The sequence below is a fragment of the Nilaparvata lugens genome, chromosome 5, assembly GCF_014356525.2.
Source record: "Nilaparvata lugens isolate BPH chromosome 5, ASM1435652v1, whole genome shotgun sequence".
In the NCBI taxonomy this organism is placed as follows: domain Eukaryota; kingdom Metazoa; phylum Arthropoda; class Insecta; order Hemiptera; family Delphacidae; genus Nilaparvata; species Nilaparvata lugens.
Window position 1 is genome coordinate 49,398,910 of NC_052508.1, and position 18,979 is coordinate 49,417,888.

The window sequence follows — 18,979 nt, forward strand, 5'->3', positions numbered from 1 at the left end:
GTGGAAATTTCGTTGATTTGATTGAGTTTCACAGTCTTCAATTAAATGCTAAAGAAACTCCATATTTCAGCAATGTTCATTTTATGTGGTGAAAAATTTGTGGTTTTGTTTTGATTGAGTTAGACAGTCCTCAACAAAGTGCTGGAGAAAGACTAGATTTTAGTAACGTTCAACCTTTTGGACACTATTATTTCGATCCAGCGTACTTTCAAGTGGTAAGAAATTTTCCAGAAATGTGTAAAGGATTCTCCTACAATTCTTAATTTTGTGGCTTAATCTCATATTGGTTATAAGGAATCCAAATCATGATATTACAATTATTGTAAATGTTCAGATAGAATTGGTCTGAGGAGCACCCGCCTGAAGTAGGAATATATTTTAATCCACTTATTGATATCTACATAATTTATGCTTGCTTTTTGTTTGAGCAAATAAGCGAAATACTTAATTCATAAAACAAACGTATTTTCTGATCTAGGATTACAATTGATCTCGCTCTTGCAACTCACCCGAACGTTATTACAAATTATTAGTCATTTATAATACGTTAGTTGAAATTCATTGCTTGATAGCACATCATGATAATTGAATTGAAATAATGAAGTACATTGACAAATCCTGGAAATCCCTTGTTTTCAGTTGTGAATAGGAATGCTTGAGGCGTAGGAGTTGATACTAAAAGGGATTCAAGTGTTGGTTATCCGTGGGTCTCTCAATTTCCTCTCCTTGAAATCGAGCCTCGCAATGAAGGTCCAGTCTCTCATGTCTTCTCTTCAGTTCCACCTCTCTCCTCTTTACTCTTCTGTTTCTCCTCCTCCCTCATATGCTTCTCTCGTTCCGGTGTCCATCTCCTTGGCTACAGTTGTTTCTCGGACAATGGACATCGTTCAACACAAAAGGGTCTTCGTTAGGGTAATCTAATGGATTTACTTTTAAAATCCATCGAAGGGTCCAAGGGAAGCGACACCCTTCAGGGATTGAACAATGGGCAGGAGAGTGATATTCGAGAAGTATCCCCCCCACCACTTGCTAAATAGTTACCAGAAGACAAAGTGTTAATGGCCGCCTCCCTGAATGGGGATGATACTTCATGGTAGTCCTATGGTCATTGTGCTGCTTTGTTTACGTGGCCTTAATTAGGCCTTAACATATTGTCTCCATTAATCATGTTATACTTACAACAATGAGGGAGGCCTGCAATCTTCAGGTGGGTCTTCGTTGTTTGCTTGTCTTGTTGACTAATCTCATATTTTTACAAAATACTTTGTTTTATGTGACTTCTTGATGCTGATCCAACCTGATTAAGAGACTTTGTAGAGTGATATGTCATAGTCTTTCCTTTGTTGGCTTTGTTGTAAAATATGTATATCATCCACCTTATTAATGATTTCTCCCACATTTTCGTCACGGTGCTGTTGCTGGTTATGAAGCTTACCCACTTAATTAAATCAATTTATTAAAGCAACAGTGTCTGCACTCTTCACGTTATAAAATATGTAGCTTTTTACAATAATTAGTGATAAAACCTTTCAAATTTGCTTCAAGAGAGGCAAGAGATTTTCCATGTCTTCTCATATGTCATCCACTAATTTCATTCATTAATATAATTCATTGTTGGCTACTTTTCCATAGACTTCATTTCAATTCAAATTTATTTCCCAAATAACATAATACAGGATTATGTAACATAATAATTATACAACATAGTTTGGAATCATCCTATACTCTACTATCAATTTGTGTGAAGGCGGGAGTTCCGCGTTATCACATAAGCATAATCTGCTCTTATAAGTTAATAATAGATATCTTTGTTATCAGATCATTACAAACGAAAAGATTGGAAATCAATCTTTGTTTTCAACCAATATAAAACTTGAAATATCTCAGTTAAATAGCTTTAAGCGTATGAGAAAGCGAAGTCTTGACTAGTTTCAAGGTTGACTCTACTTGTCAAGGCTACAATCAGCTATGAAACAGAGATCATAAATTATATTTTCTAAATTTATTTCATCTGTCCAATTTAATATTTGGCGCCGACATTTGGATGCAGACGAGTGGAGAATTGACATTGGCGTTGATGCCAAATCAACATTCAATGCCAACAGTTGTCGGCGAAATTTACGTGAGAAGAACATTGATGAAAGATTGGCAGACGGCTTGAAGTTTGCATCGAGTGTGGGAGGTGTTGTGTACTGGTGTATTACATCGACTTGTTGATGTGGGCGTTGAAGATGTTTTCAGCAAAAAGTGATAAGACTGACGAGAAGAAGAGGTGGGGAAGAAGAGAAGAAGAAATTAGAAAGAGAAATGAATAGAAGAGAAAGGAAATTGAGAGAAGGAGAGAGGAGGTGGAAGGGAAGAAGAAAGATGTTGAAGAAGTGGGAAGAAGAAGATGGCACTGTGTTATGAACTTGGGGGAAAATTTTGAACAAGAAGATCAATGCGAAAAATGAGAAGAATGGGTACTAGAAGAGGTAGAGAAACGTAGAAGATAGAAATCCAATGAGAGGATAAGAGAAGGCGAAAGAGAAAATAAGAGAAAAAGCGAGAATGAGAAGATTGGAGTGCTTCTGTGTTATGCACTTGTTGAAGTTGGAGTGGATAGAAGATGTTGAAGTAGACCAAGGCGTAGAATAAGTATGAGAAGAAGGAGACTTAAAAAAAGAAACGGAAATTGAGAGAGAAGAAAAGAGATGGTAGAAGAGAAAAATTATAGTGGAAATGAAGAAAAGTAGAACAAGGAGAAAATTAAGTGAAAATAAGAATAATTGTGAAGAAGAGGGGAAAATAAATATTATAGAGGAGATTAGAGGATGAAATGGTTGAAGAAGAAGAAAGAAGAAGACGAGAAATAAACAAAAGGATTAAATGTTCAAATCAAAAGAGAGGTGAGAAAATAAAGCAGGAAAGGGAAGGAGAGGAAGTAAGTGAAGTGAGAGGAAAGTTCTAATAAGAATCACTAAAAATATTAGAAAACCCTGTAAGAGCTATTAAAGTGATTCATGAAAAGAGCAGATTGAATAATAAACAAAAATGACAGGCGAAGAAGAGTCGCTGATGAAGAAGACGGAGGAGTACGTATAGAAGTGGAAAAAAGAATAACTATTCGTAGAGGAGAAGATGTATTGGCAGAGTAAGAATGAAGGAATGATAGGGACGAGGTGGGGGTGAAGAAGTTGAATAAGAAAGAGAAAGAAGAGGTGTAGAAAAGAAATGAGAGATGATCAAAGTACAAAGCATGAATGATATCTGTTCCCCTAGGTCATATGGTGACGTAAAAAGGTTAAAAAATAACTAGTAAGCCACAGACAGACCCCTTCATTGATTTCTATATTTACTTGAAACCGGGTGGGTATTTAGATTTTTTGAATGAGAACAGATGCTCTTGCGTTCATGTAGACACAAATAAGCTTGCTCCCTCTTCACGTCATACCATAATTTCAGTTTTTGCTTTTGTCTTATTCCCATTCTCTACTTATTCTTTTTTTTCATGATCGTCCTTCTTATCCTCTTTTCATCCCCTCTCTTAATACCGAATACATTACTTATTCATTTTTATTTTTCTTCTTCCTCTTCTTCTTCTTCTTTTTCTTCTTCTTCTTCTTCTTCTTCTTCTTCTTCTTCTTCTTCTTCTTCTTCTTATACTTCTTGTTCTCCTCCTCTCCTTATTCAGTACTTCTTGTTTCCTCTACTTACACATTACTCAGTTCTCTCCACAATTTACAATCTCTGTTCTCTATCTACTGCCATCTCCATCCTCCCTACCGCTCTTCTAGAAAGAATTTCAAAATGTTCCGGAAATGTTTTTCCCCATTACTGTAGAGCATATTGTCGGCCAGCAACGATAAGCTCCACTAAATCTGTGTTTGTGTCAGTCGTTCAAATTATTTATATCCGTATCCGCCTTTTTAAATTATTTATTATATCTGTACTGCGCATGCGTGAGATCTGCTTGAAATTCTATCTTGTCGTGGATTCTCTGACGTAATGTACTCACCATTATGTTGTAGAACTTACAGAATTATTTTAGTTTTTAACGTCTTCGAGAAACGCTTCTCATGTCCGGTACTTCCGTATTTCATCACTTCAGATCACACTATTTAGTTATAGTTATTCTGTAAGATTGTTTCCGCAAAATTATTCTATGATAATCTTGAACTAGTCTACAAAAATATTGAAAAACAATGACGAATAATCATAGTAATTAATAATTATTATTATCATAATTTCCTTATCTACCTACCACAAAAGTTCAAAAGTTTCATTATCCTATTAGGACCCTCTCATACTTACATGTCTAGTACCTCGAAATGGGCTCTCACTCATTGACATTGTATTTTACAATAAAAGCTTTATACAGTTATACAGTCCAAGTTCATAAGATAAGTTCTAAGTGCCGAAATTGTATTTTTTTCTTTTTGCAATAGTGATAGCATAATGTTTTGTTTCTTTGCCAATTAAGATTAAGTAGTATTCAGTACTCGAATAGAGCCGTTCTTGGTTCAATTCCGTCCAATCACACTTTATTCATTTATTTACATTACAATATGAGAGCACCAGGAAGAAATACTTCTCATAATAGCCTTCTTGATACAACTAAAAATGACAATTCCAATATATTAATAGTATAATATAATAATAATAATAATAATAAGAAGCCTAATCTAATATAGAAAATTCACTAAATTGAAGAAATATAGAAAGTACAACAATTTTTAAACTAAAATTAAAGATGAAAAAGAGGAATATGATGATGATGATGATGATAATTAAAAAAATTGATAAAAAAATGAACAAGATCATGATGTCGATAATCAATGTTACGTTATAAATGAAACAAAAGTTTTACGAGATCTACATCTCAAATTAAAAATTACAAAACAAAATACAACCTAATACCAGAGACAAATTTAACCTAAAATTTTACTTTCCTTGCCCTATTACTCTAGGTAAGGAGAGTATTGCTTTCCGAAAAAAATTAAGGTACCCCAATTTCTAAATTTCAAGTTTCAAGGTCCACTGAGTCCAAAAAAGTGGTTTTTGGGCATTGGTCGGTCTGTGTGTGTGTGTGTGTGTGTGTGTGTGTGTCTCCCAATCAACGGAATGACTTGAAATTTGGAACTTAAGGTCCTTACACTATAAGGATCCGACACGAACAATAAATTTCGATCAAATGCAATTCAAGATGGCGGCTAAAATGGCGAAAATGTTGTCAAAAACAAGGTTTTTCGCGATTTTCTCGAAAATGGCTCCAACGATTTTAATTCATACCTGAAATAGTCATTGATAAGCTATATCAATGAGAAGCTATTGAGCATGAAAATCTCTTCAATTTATGTCCAGTAACATTTTCACCTAAAATTGAAAATAAGCTTGAAATTTGAGAAAATGTGATTATTCAATTGCAAACTGTTGGCAACTGTTTATTCTCGTGTGTATCCAGCGTTATTGTCCTGTCACCAGCTGGCTCAGATCTTTGAATAGTAGACTTGAGATGCGCGGGAACACTAGCGTCAGGTGATCAATTTTCATAACGGCAAGGAAAGTTGTGTGAGTGCGCCACACCAGATTTTTGATCTAGGTATCATTATTTTTACGGTATTTTTACACTATTCTGAATTCTGGTACTTCTCCAATTCACAACTTCTGAAATCATTAATGAATGAAGGAATGACATCCGCCTCTCCAGGAAGGTATCAAATTCCATTTAGTATTGGATCATGAAAAGTTTGTTTCGCATGAAACGAGAGGAAACTGTGAGAGACAGAAGGAAAGAAGCAATAAGTGGAAAGGGAAAGTGGCAACAGGGAAATGGTAAGTGATTGAGGCAAGACAAGAAATGCAGTGTACTGTACAACGTAAATGAGGAGGAATAAATAAAACCTAGAAGTATTGGTAGAAAAGATGGAAGAAGTTGGGAATCGGTTTGTGATAAGTTGCAAGAGATGGTTCGGAAGCCACATGGAGATGGAGATCTCTATCTCATCATCATCATTTCCAACCTAAAAATCTACAATTCCAACAATTTTCAACCTCAGAAGTATAGGAATAATGTGAGTTTCATTATCAGGCAAAATTAGGGAAGGTAATAAAACGATAGCATGATTAAAATAATAATTATTGCATTCTAAAACTCTTGAACTTCAATCTTAGAAAGACGCAAAATACATTGATCGAGATGATGCCTAAAAGGCAAGGTTGTGGCATATTGAACGCAATGTGGCAGAAGGTAGTCGTCAATATAATCAAGTAATCAACATTGAATAGCCGAGTGGAAGATGAAAAGCCCTTTCGCCACGTCCCCCCTTCCTCTTAAAACCCCCGCCTACAACCAAAACTCGATTCATAACCACAGCGCGACCTTTGACCTTTGAAACAAGCTCACCCATTCATGACCCGGCCCTGGACTCCAGCCCTGGATTTTCATTTATTTCGAGAACAAATTCACCTTGCAAGGTAAGCCCGCCTCTCAATCAAAAGCTGCTTGCGTTTTGCAATGAACGAGATTGCTGTCTCTAGAATATCATTCTGCTTGGAATATCAAATGAAACTGTATTCATTAGTGTAATACTTCCCTTGTTCATTCATCTATTAATATTCCATCTCTATCAATTTATTCCATACTACTCAAGTAATTTATTACTACCACTGAATTTATTAGTCAATAAATATATGGATTTTATTATATTCTTTATTGATTGATTCATAAAATAAAGTTCATCATCAAAATGATAGAGAGAGGAAAAAATGAGGTAATATTGAATCACATGTACCATTTGATTTCCATTGATGACACGACTGGTTTCAGGTATCCATCCCATTAACACGTATCAATAAATAAATAAATATTCGGATAGATATTCGAAACCGGTCATCAAAGAAAATAGAGGGGATTAGTGATTCTTCATTATAAGAGTTTCTAATAGCCCTGTAAAAAATTAATATATTTTTTATTTATTAAGTTCATCCATTTAACTACCAATAAATCAATTTACCAATACAAATTTGAATTAATTAATAAATATTAAATTAATAAATTAAGTTTTTTGAACAATTAATTTATACTCTATAAATCAACTACGGTACTAATACTGCATCATCAAATACTGTATCTGTGAACGGTGATGAAAGCTTTCAGTTACATCTTATAGTATTCTACTCACTTGAATTAACATTTTGTCATCGTCAAATATATGACGTATTAAAAATGTCGCATTCATCACAGGTTATTACTTTTCCTTTTTTGGCAGAGGAAAGTATTTCATTTGAGACTCCTCAAGTTATAATCTATTTTTCCAAGATGAATATCATATTACAGTAGAAGTCTTGTACTCGTATTTGTATGATATCTGTCAAGCATTCTAATTCTCAGTTATTACTATTTCAATTTGAACACTATCTATTTGTTATTAGATGCATCTTCACCAAAATACACACATTAAATTAATCACTATTTGTTTTACTCACTAAACATTTCTCTTCATGTATCAACTGAGAATAGCCTTAGCCTATAAGTATATTATACTGCCATATAGATTAGTTTTTAGTTATTCTATTGTATTAGCTATACTTCGTTAGAAGTGAAATATTACAAATATTGAAAGTGTAAAAATGAGGTCAGGAAAGCAACAAACTCATCAACTCCCAACACTTCTAACGTCTCCATTTCCTGATGTTGAAGTAAAACTGGAGAAATATGATAGCGCTTCTTGTGACGTGCTAAAACAATTAATAATAATGCCACCTCCCTTCATGCTTCTTGGTCGCAAGTGCCAACAGCCGACTGCCATTCGTCATTCTATTTATGGCATTGCTCACTCTACTCTCACTACCGTGCCAGTGCCACAATACATCTTCCGACGGATGTGCCAATCAAAGCTCGCACATTCCTTCCCACCCTTTATATAATGATAGGGACTCGTCACAACAATTACAATAATATTGACTCGTCCTGTTGAATTGGGGTTTCCCTTAAGATTCGATTTCAATTATTATTAAAAGTGTGCAATTTATTGTCATTGTTATTTGTCGAGTCAATTGTTTTGGGTTTTGTTTTTTTAAGGATTATGCCCACGGATACTCTCTAGTTGTTCTTGGGTAATGCGTTGAGATGATGAAATGATGAACAAGCATGCGCTTATGATGATTGAATATGATATTATGTATGATAGATTATGTATTATTTGAAACCACGACTTTGCATATATATGCAGAGCTGGTGATCAAATATACAGCTTTTACGGCTACAGTTCTTGATAAAATATCGATGGATTATGAGTCCTCAATTGAATTAGTTGCAAAATTTCTCTCAAATCATGCTTTAAACATTCGATACTGCAGAAAGTGAGCAAAAAATATAAAACATACACAAAACAAGAATTCCAACTCAGTATTCAAAAAATATTCCTGTAAAGGATTCCAATGAAGAATAGGAAAGGAAAAATTACTGTACTTCTTTAACTTGACATCCGAAATTTGCTATATCGAGCATTTTGTTACAGTATGATATTGAAAGGGATCTTAGATCTTGGGACTGTTTAGTTATTTTCTGGAAGGAAATGACAGTTTTTCATGTAGATTCACAATTTTAAATTATCTGCACTCCATTCATCAAATAAATTTTAACTTCAACACTATAGCTAGTTTTGGTTGATACATGACACCATTAAGAATCTCTTGTAAACTGTAGTTTGTATGATTTTAATGCGTTGTAGGGGTGGAGCAAGAATTGAGTAGTGTTTTCCAGTAGAAAATAGTTTCACAACTTCAAGCTGTGAAATCCTATTCAATATCGATACCTATAGCCTACTTCCACCTTCGCTAACATACAAAAAGACTTCAAACCAACTGTCACCTCAATATTAGCCCAACTGTCAAGCACTACACGTGTAATGTATTCTGCGAATGTATCGCTCAAGAAAACATGCAATTTCCCATATAGAAGTTGAGCAGATGTGTCAGGTACAGCACTTGGCATGCTAACTGTGATGTGGTAGAAGTCACACCCATATTATATCACAGCCGATATGTTGAGGTTTCGTCACGGGGTGGAAATATTCCGCTTCTGTCGAACACCTTTGCTTAGCTGAACGATTCTGAGTGTTGAATAGGATTTATTCATGCATATACTTGTGTTTACTTGGGAACTATACACATATTTATGTGAATATGCATAATACGCGTATGTAGTCTTTGTGTAGAATGTAAGTATCGTGTTTATTTAGAGGCTGTCAGGCAGCTGTATCTGTTTATGAAGAGAGAAGACGAGAGGGAAGGATGAAGAATAGGGGACAAGTATGCTATGGAATACTTGTTGAAGTGTGTCTGAAGAAAATTTGAAAAATGAGAAGTAAAGAAAAATGCGAAATAAGATAGAAATTGAAGGAGACGAAGAAAAAAGACGATTTAGAAATTGAATGATACGAAGAAAGATGATTAAATGCGGAAAGAATTTGATAAAGGAAGAAGTGGTGTGAGAAAATGTTGAATAAGACTTCTGCAGAAGTATTAGTCTAAAGTAATAGAGGTTGGAAAAGAAGAACTGTAAGAGGAAAAGGAAAAGAAGATTCAAGGAAAAGAGAAAAAATGGTCGAGGGAAAGTGAAAGAGAAGAGAAAGAGGATGGGAGATGAGGAGAAAGATCTTGAAGAAGATGTCTTGAAAGTAGATGTGAATAAAGTCAAAAGAAAGAGAAAAAGATCAAATGGAAGCAATACGAAAACAATGCTGAAGAATAGGAAGATGTAAGGAGATGGAGAAGAATTGAGGATGGAATAATTGAAAAGAGAGTAGTAATAGTAGATAAACAATAAAGAATGTGAAGTAGAACAAGAAATTAAGAAGTAGAAGAAGAACAGGAAGAAGATGATGATGATGATGATGAAGAAGAACTGGAGATGAAGGAAAAAGTACGTCGAAAGGATAATGAAGAAGAACACGGAGAGAAGGAGGAGGAAATAGAGGAAGAACATGGAGAGAAGGAAGAAGAAGGAGAAACGCGGTTGGTACGGTTGTCGTCGCGGTTGGAGTACAGCGACTCGGTTGTTCCGTTGCATTGGTCTCAGTCTGGTTTGTTTGCGGTGTTGCATATTGTGGTAGCCGTCCAATAAAAACGTTTTGTCAACTTTATTTATACCCTCCGTTACTCGTTTACATTACCACAGATCGCTGGGACAAGTTGCAAAATATTAGCTTTTTCAAGCTCAGACAGTTCAATTTGTATTCATAGTTTCAGCTTTTTATGGATGTTCATTTTCTGTTGGCTGCTATTCTAGTGCTCGAAATTAGTTTGTATATTATTTTCGTTGATTTATTTGTAGGGTGGCTTTTAATAAAAAATGATGATGTTGTTGCAGTTATTCATACTGAATTCGGCTTGAAAGATTTGCTCATTTTTTCGTCCTCTTTTATTATGTCATCATTCATTGAATCCATTGTTAATTAGATGAAGATGTTTCTAATACATTAGTATTCACTGACTTCAATGTTCAACTTTAGCCTGCTCCTGTATGAAGGCTAGTTACTCAATTGTTATTGCAAGTGTGAATTGAAACATAAGTAGGATGGTCAAGTAATAGTCGAATTTGTGTAGAATGTTTACTCCACAACTGATTTTCATAAGATTTATAAATTAGAAATTTCCTCTTTTTAAAGAAAGCTCTCTTAATATTCGTGAGTGTTTCATATTTCATATCTAATCGTAATCTCCTTTGATCTCCAACACTACAGATCTCATTCATAGTCACATAACACGAAAATGTTTTACGCTAAAAAGTTTGGTTGAAACAAAGGATTTCCACCACTTTGCCATTGCAATTCCCATCTAGTAATCACACTTGGCGACCCTAAGTTATCCAACTTTTCAACTATTCTGCTGAAAGGGGTTTTTCAACCCTTTGCCCCTCAAAAGCACCCTTCTTTGTGTATTTCCGTTCATAGTGTTTTGTTTGCTTTGTTTATATTATGATATTCTGTGGTTTGGTGTGTTTGAAGGGTGTAATTCCACCGGGTTCTGAGTGCTATGAGTCACGCTCTCTAAAGAGAATATGTTTATGAAGGTGGTAGTTGAACCCCTTGTGTGGCAGAAGTTGTAGTTTGGAAATGGTTGTAGGTTTGCCTTTTTTGTGCGGAATCGTGTTTTGTTAGATAATGCAACTGTTTTTGTTGGGCGCCTTGTTGAATTGTTATGATATTGAAGTACATGAAGAACTAGTGGTCCAGGTTGTTGTAAAAGTTCTAAAATTCAGCTTTTGAATCCCATTCTCAGTTAGAATTCGCTTCTGAGCCTTTTACTTGTTCATATCGACCTGCACAAACGTTGGCGAATATGGAAAGTGTTTTGTTTCATGCATCAGTCTATTCTATTTTTCTATATTTGTGAAAAAAGACTTTCCGAATGTAAACAATAGTTTTCATGTTCTCTCAAAAGTATTATGTTTCAAAAATAAATTAAAATGAGACCACCAAGCTATTATTCTAGAAGGTGTGCAACTTCTGTAAGGAGCGAAAATCGAGTAGCTAATAATGGAGTTGATCAAGTATGAGATTTTATTGATTAACTTTAACTCGTCTCTTTATTGAAATTTCCAAAAAATTATGTGATAATGAGCATGGTCCTGCTGGTTTTCCTCAAATTTAAAAAAATTTTATTTCTCAATATTCCCACTTGTTTAGTCAATTTATAACAGGAATCCTATATTCTATTCTATTGATCAATAATATTTCCAATTCACATTGTTCGAAACTAATATTTTTAAACTTCTTAATCTAGATTCTGGAAGTATGCTTATTATATTCTTATACTCACTTGGTCATGATATCTACTCACTTTATAACAAAAGAATAGAGTTTCAATTCCTAGAAGGAATTCAAAAACTGTATTAATGAATGAAGTTACTAAAGAAATGCATTAGAAGGTATTTTTATATTCGAATTTCACTTCTGAGTCTCACTTAGTCTCTCGCCTATTGAATGATGAATGAATACGAGCGAAAAGAATGAGTATGCCCGACATCTTGAAAGTGTTCAAGATTTATTGATCTGAAAAAACTCGAGATTTATTGATCCAAGAAACTAAAATGAAGCCACCTACATCCTTCTCCTCCACTTTGTCCATCTGTTGGCAAAGTTCCTCGACTGCTATATACGTCAGCAGCAAAGTGCCGCAGCTTTGAGATCAAAGTTAACACAGATCGAAGTAAAGGAAATAATAATTTTTGTGGCGAAAACTTTTTTCTGCACGACTATAAATTTTGAAACGCCCGCTGCTGAAAATAGTGGGAAGTTTGCAGCTTGGTGGTGGGTTTGAGGGGTGGTCAGGGAAGTGTGTTAGGGGGGGGGAGTGGTTTTCCAATTTGGGGTTCCCCTGAGTACGGCCGAATGGAATAGAACCAACAATTTCCAATTTGGAGCCGGTGCCCCCCGGGGGCTCAGGGCGCTGTGCTAGTTGGGCTGTACTTTCCCATCAGCTCTGACACCCCCGCCCGATGATGGTAGGTGGAGGGGGGTTCAAAAGTGCAACTTGGTCGAAGAAGTGTCTCTTATCTTTTGATGTTGTGCACAATTGGGTGACCACTTGAAAGAAAGTTGTCATCTGGAATGTTGTGTTGTTTCTTGAGGCTTTCAGGTCTTAAATTATTTTCTCGGAATTTTTTTAGAGTTCATCGAGATGATTTTGTGGAATTGTATATTCTCTATTATTCCACCGTCCGCCATTATTCACTAATCTTCATTATTATTTTTAATATTCACCAATATTTATTATAAAATATTATGCATAGAATTAGGTGGAATGGTTTTGTAACTATTATTTATGGAATCTATTGGAATGATTTTGTGAAACATATTCAATAGAGTTTATTGAGGAGATTCTATGAAACTGAAAAATTTCAAGATTTACAGATTTCAAATTACAGAATCATGTATTGATTAAATAACGTGACACTCGTTCCGGCTATTGAGCTCGTTGTTCTGTTTGTCAAACTGTAATGAACGAATACGTCACGTAGAGCAGTAATACTTGTACTTTTTTTCTATAATCCTACAAAGAATATAAAGTCTAAGAAAATCAATAAATTGGAATCTTCTTCAATGAATTAAAATACTTTAATTTCTAATTCTGATCGCTCACATCGAATTCCAGTACAAGATACTATACTAGGAAACATTGACTCCATGCTATCATACTCTTCCCAGTATTAGACTTATGCACTACGAACACTCGTATCTCGCTTTCTATCAGCTTCTGCTAAGCTTGATATATCTGCATCTTACTGTTTCTGTTCAAATACAGATATAAGCAGTTAACGAAATGTGCCTGTTCGTGGCGCAAAAGTCTGTGTGCAGCTTAAACATTTTGAAAGACTAGTCTATGAAAGTCAAAAGCGAATACAATCTTTGAAGCTATTCTCGGAAAATCAATCATATCATCAAACAATCCTTGCAGAAATTGTCCCCATATTATGCTATAATAAAAAGGTAAAGTTTTTAAATATCTTACAAAGGGATCTTAGTGTAAGGGAACCCCAAGAGTAAATAGAATCCTTTCAGTAGCATTTGATTGCTCATATTAAATCCCAATAAAAGATCTTCGAAGTACCACTTGCTGTATGTAATAATACTTGTTGAACCTTCCCAATATCATTCACAAGACAAGACTCTCCTTCGTCTTTTATCGACCTTTTATTTTCAATTTAGTGCAGTTCCTTTTGAATCTTTCAGATATTTTGTAGATATTCTCCTTATTGACGTTGTCGTTCACCCTCCACTTATTCACAAATATACTCACTCCTTTCTCTTCTTTGTTCGTTTACTTGTTTTGTGTATCTCCCTGTCTTTGTCAGATGTGTGTGGAGAATCTAATAAATTGCCTTACTATCGACAAAACTCTTGACACTGTAAATAAAAGGGAGTTATCTGCCATGTGCTGAACAAACACGAAGAAAGACAGGATTAATACATGACGTTGCTTATGGAAAAGGAAGATGATGATGGAGAAGAAGATTAAAAAGAAGGTGAAGAAGAAGAAGAAGAAGAAAAAGAAGACGAAGAAAAAGAAGGAGAATGAGGAAGGAAAAGCGAGAAATTGAGGGACGCGAATTTCTGTGACTGAAAGGCAGAAATAATAACCTCCTTGAGTTGTGTTCACTCGAGAATTGGGAAGTTTGCTTTGCCTGTTTTCTGATGCGAGGATATTTATCAAAATTTAATATTCAGAATAATGCAGCTCTTCTTGAGTTTGTGAGGTGATTTGTTCTTGAAATGGTTGCTTTCAAGTCAAGTTCATGATTTGTACAGAATTAACTTCCAAGTCGTTAAAATTAGTTGGAATAATATTTTACCATAAGATTTGATAATGTAAATGAAATTATAATTTGAAGTTATATCTTTAGTCTCTAAATTTAATCTACAAAATAAATTCTCATATTAATGAATCTTTTTAGGTACTTAATAATCTTTCATATTTAATCTACAGCTCTAGACCATTTATGTATAGTTGGAAGTCATCAGATTACAAAAATTCCCTTTTTCCCCTCCGTTATATTATCTTTTTTCAATAAGAGTGAACTTATTGTATTTTCATTGAAAATACTGGTACATTGCTCACTAAACCATCTCAACCCCCTCAAAACTTGAAAAATCACATATTTACAAGTATTTTGTAAAATACTCAGAAACTATTGTAAATAAACTCATTAGTGGTTATATTGGCTGGTTTATCATGATTTTTCACCATTTTTTCTGTTCACAATTTATGTCTTGTAGATTAGCCTACCTTGGTTGCACTGAGCTCACTTTTTCAGAGAACATTCTTCAACCGGATCAATTAAGGCTAGGTTTGTAATAGTTTTATGTTAGAATCTTCTTTAGGAATAAAGAAGTTGTATTGACTGTTTCTGTACAGATTGCTTTCTTGTTAGCTTGCATTCTCTAACAAGTAATTCTTTGATGGTATTAATGCTAATACACCCTTTCCCTGGCTCCCCTCGCCGGAAAAAGAATTAGCAATGAAAAATTGTAATTTTGATGAAGGGATGAATGAATTTTCCCTCTCCGATTGCCGCAGGAAATGAAAGGAATGAGTAGCAATTAGCCCTGTAGTGAAAGTGAAGGGAAGGGTTGCTTCCAGCACTAATGAATTGAAGGGTTGGTTATTTCCATCAAGCACCAGGTCTAATACTATTTTGTAAGGTTTCAAAAAATGGTAGGGAAAATACGACAATACATTGGTTCCCTGAAGTTGCTCTGTATGTTATGAAGTAACTTCTGTCAGATGCTCCATATTACTAAAAAAATGGAGATTGGTCCAAATACTGTATTGTTTAAACGTTTTCAGTCGTTTTGATTCCGAATCGCGCCCAGTGCATAGAATTTCATTACCCGATAGAATTGTAATCAATTGTACTTAATTAATAAATTTTTACCTTGATTTTCATGCATTACCCAAGCTGAACACATTATTTCTGATAGTTACAAGTATTTGAAAACTGAGATGAATATTACATCTTCGTTTATTCATCCATGTGATGCTGTTATTTAGATTAAACTGGAATACCAAAGACATTACAGGTTGTCCTAATGTCCTTGATGTGACATATTCGAGAAGTTAATGGATCTATAATGAATGAACTACCGACTTGAGTGAACCCACAGTTACAATACAGCTCACAGTTACAATATTATCTTGTCAAAAAGATTACACCAGCCAAGTTTCTATAAAGCCCCCAATTTATGATTCTGAGCTAGCATATTTTGTAAAAATAAATGGAAAAATCTTATCATATCTAAAACCTTTGTTGTGAAAGCTTTTCTTTATTTTATGTAGATGGAATTTGATGGAATAAATGAATCCAAACAAATCTATTAAAATAAATTAACAATGTTTTGATTCACTCTAAAATCATGAATCTGTTATGAAATTATGGTCTGTCCCTCTGTGGTTTTATACCCAACAATTACTACTGTGAGGCTTTTCTCATTACGAATTTCCAGTCGCAAAATAATAATGAATAACCCCTCCATCATTATGGGATACTGTATCTCGTGAATAATAGCTTCCATGTTTCTGGCAGTCGATATCAACGAGGATAAATAATATGAGGGAGGCGTTTTGTTTTCAAGAATAATTCCGCCTCTATACTAAGTTTCATTTATTATTGTCAGCGTTCCTTTTACATAAAATCAATGCTCATATATTCAAACAATGCTGACAGTTGCAAGCAAATGTGGGCTACAGCCCAGCTGAGCTTTCTCATCAGTTGGCAGTGTTTATGTTGCTGGAAACTCGTAATAACTCATTTTCCAAGTTGGCCGGGAAAGCCGTCGTTTTCGGAAAACTTTGCTGATTGAGATTAATGCACGATGATCAGTTCTGAGGATGTTTGTCGTGTTGGATAGCGGTTGTCGATAATTCTTACAAAAACTTGGGGATTAGCTCAGTGTCTCATTCATCTTGTAGAGATTTGTTTCTTGGAGAGATTTTTTTGTTCCCCTTCCTTGAATTTCTATTATATGTGGTCGAGTGATTTGATTAATTGGAGTGATTTGATGTTGTTTTCCTCAAACTTGTTACTTTTCACCTATTCTATTTGAAGTGGTTCAAAATCACTATAGGCAAAATTTGTCTTTCTCTTAGATGTTATTGTAATACCTCTTCACTATTTCCTTTCATTGTTTTATAATGAATCTTTATTTCTTTTGCAGGTGAGTTTCAGACACAGTAAAGTTTACCTATTCTCGTAAATCGTGAGTAATCCTTAATTTAATTCCTCAATTTTATATTTTCCCTTAATAATTATCAACAATATTATAATGTATGTCACCAGGGTGGCCAATTACCGGGAAAACCGGGAGGACCTTGAATTCCTCATGATTTTCTCCAATTACTCAAGAATTTTTCATAAATTTCAATTAATTCAGTAAAGAAGTGTACTTTCAATTTAATTAGTAGACTTCCTATAATTTTAGGTTAGCCTATACTTTTTTAAATGCTTCTTAATGTTCTGATAACAGTTCCTCTGGTGCGATCATAAGCTATTATGGTCTAAGGGTGTAACTGAAGACTGTTAGCCCAGTAGATTCCACATTAATTTCTGGTTTCAATCGATTTGTTGGCTTAAAACAGAGAAAAAAATTGGCGGTCACTTATTGTTTATTTTTAAATTATCATATTTTTAGTCATGATATAAATCAATTTTATTTCAAAATTAAGTATTTTGATGGCTTTATTCTCTTCGGAATAAGACTTTCGTCAAAGAAGAGTCACCAACAGCCGGAATCGGCTATGGTACTGTACATACATTATATGGCTTCATTAGTAAAAGTATAACTCAGAATAAAATAATAAATGTTGAAATTAATTGATAACTTTGATAATGTAGTGTATTTTTGTGACGAATTTTACGTTTTTTCAACTACTCACTGAGTGTTGGAAATGGACCCTGTCCGAAAGCACTCCACAGACATGAGTTGTTGAAAGAACGTACTAATTCCTCATAAAAATAGGCTGTAGTGTCATAAATTATCAAAATATTTGAAAATTTAAATACGCTATTCGCAATTCGTCATGGAAGATCAAACTGAAGATTTCCATTATAAATTCTTCATGAATCTTGTTCCTCAATTACCGCGAAAATTTGAAATCTTACTCTGGAAAACCGGGAATTACTTTTTATTTTGAAAGGAATGATTTTTTTTAAATTTAAAATGGGTGGCCACCCTGGTCACGTTTGTATCGCATCCAGGTATTGTTGATCATAGATAATGCTCAGTCTATATGTGGTAACATCAACCAGAACTAGAATTGACTAGTTCCTACTTTTTGAATAACTTCCAGTTTTTTTTTCTAGAAAAACATCGGTTTCCTCCGTGTATTACCATAAAAGCAAAATCCGTCACAGATTTGCAGATTTGTGACTTACAAGTTTCTCTGACCATCTTTTCATCCCTTTGTGGCCTTTTCCATCTGCAACTTCATTTCCGATGTCCCCTTCTGCTTCTTCTCCATCTCCAACTCCATTTCCGACGATCCCTTCCAACCTCTGTGTCCACTACGAAGTAAAATATACGTATGCAAATTGAAACAGATTGATATTGGGGGTATGCCTATGCCTACCGCCACTCATAAAAGATCAAAGATAACTTACAATTCGTTGTGGGGAAAGATAGATGTGTAGTAACTGGGAACCGGAAGGTTGTATAGCCTGAGTTGATTGAGGCTACCCTCAATCTACTTTGCCACTGGTTGGCTTTTTGGCTATACTGAGTTTCACATCAAAGTGTCAGCATCGGGTGAATGGGAAGCATCGATGCTACTTATAGGGGAAACTGACAGTATTATGTGAATCAAAAGGGGGGCTGATGTAGCTCTTTTTAAATGTTTGTTTTGTGAGGTGTCGTGATCCCCCCACCCCTCTCGATGCAAGTGTGAGTAATTCAGTTAGGTTTTTCCCTTGAGTGTGTGTTAGTGGTTTGTGGTCGCGCCCGTGGAGAGCGATAAGAGTAAAAATGAGTGAAAAGAAGAAGAAAGAGAGTGAAGAGAGGAGTAAGGAGAGCAAAAATGGGAGGTAAAAGATGAGAAGGAGAGTTGAAGGAGAGTAAGAAGAGCAAGTGAGCTGTTTGGTTAAGACGACTTGTGAAGGTGTGTCATAATAGAAAGGGGAGCATGGTCTTTGCACCTCAAGGACAATAATCAGGGGCTTCTGTGCAATTTACGGGTTGTATGCTATCACCTCTCGACCTTTCCTCTCTGTTATCCTTCCTTCTGCCTTCCGTCTCCCAAGTTTATCACTTGTTGTGGTTCCACCTTGTTCTACTCAGTTGTTTAATCTTAGTTTCCTTTTTATTGGTTTTTCGCCTATTTCTCTTCTAATTCTCTCTCAAGTTTTCCAATCTCTCTTCCTGCATTTCCCAATTCGCTCTTCTTGTATTCAATTCCTCATTCTTTCGCATTTTTTCTCATTATTCCTTCATTTCTCTCTTAT

General features: G+C 34.8%; 1 protein-coding gene across 5 annotated transcripts in view; it reads left to right on the forward strand.

Annotated features, from left to right (window-relative positions):
- The window catches only part of LOC111047296 (cyclin-dependent kinase 14), a 331,518-nt gene that overhangs the window by 137,044 nt on the left and 175,495 nt on the right, over nucleotides 1-18,979 (forward strand). The gene's annotated exons all lie outside the window — the stretch shown is intronic.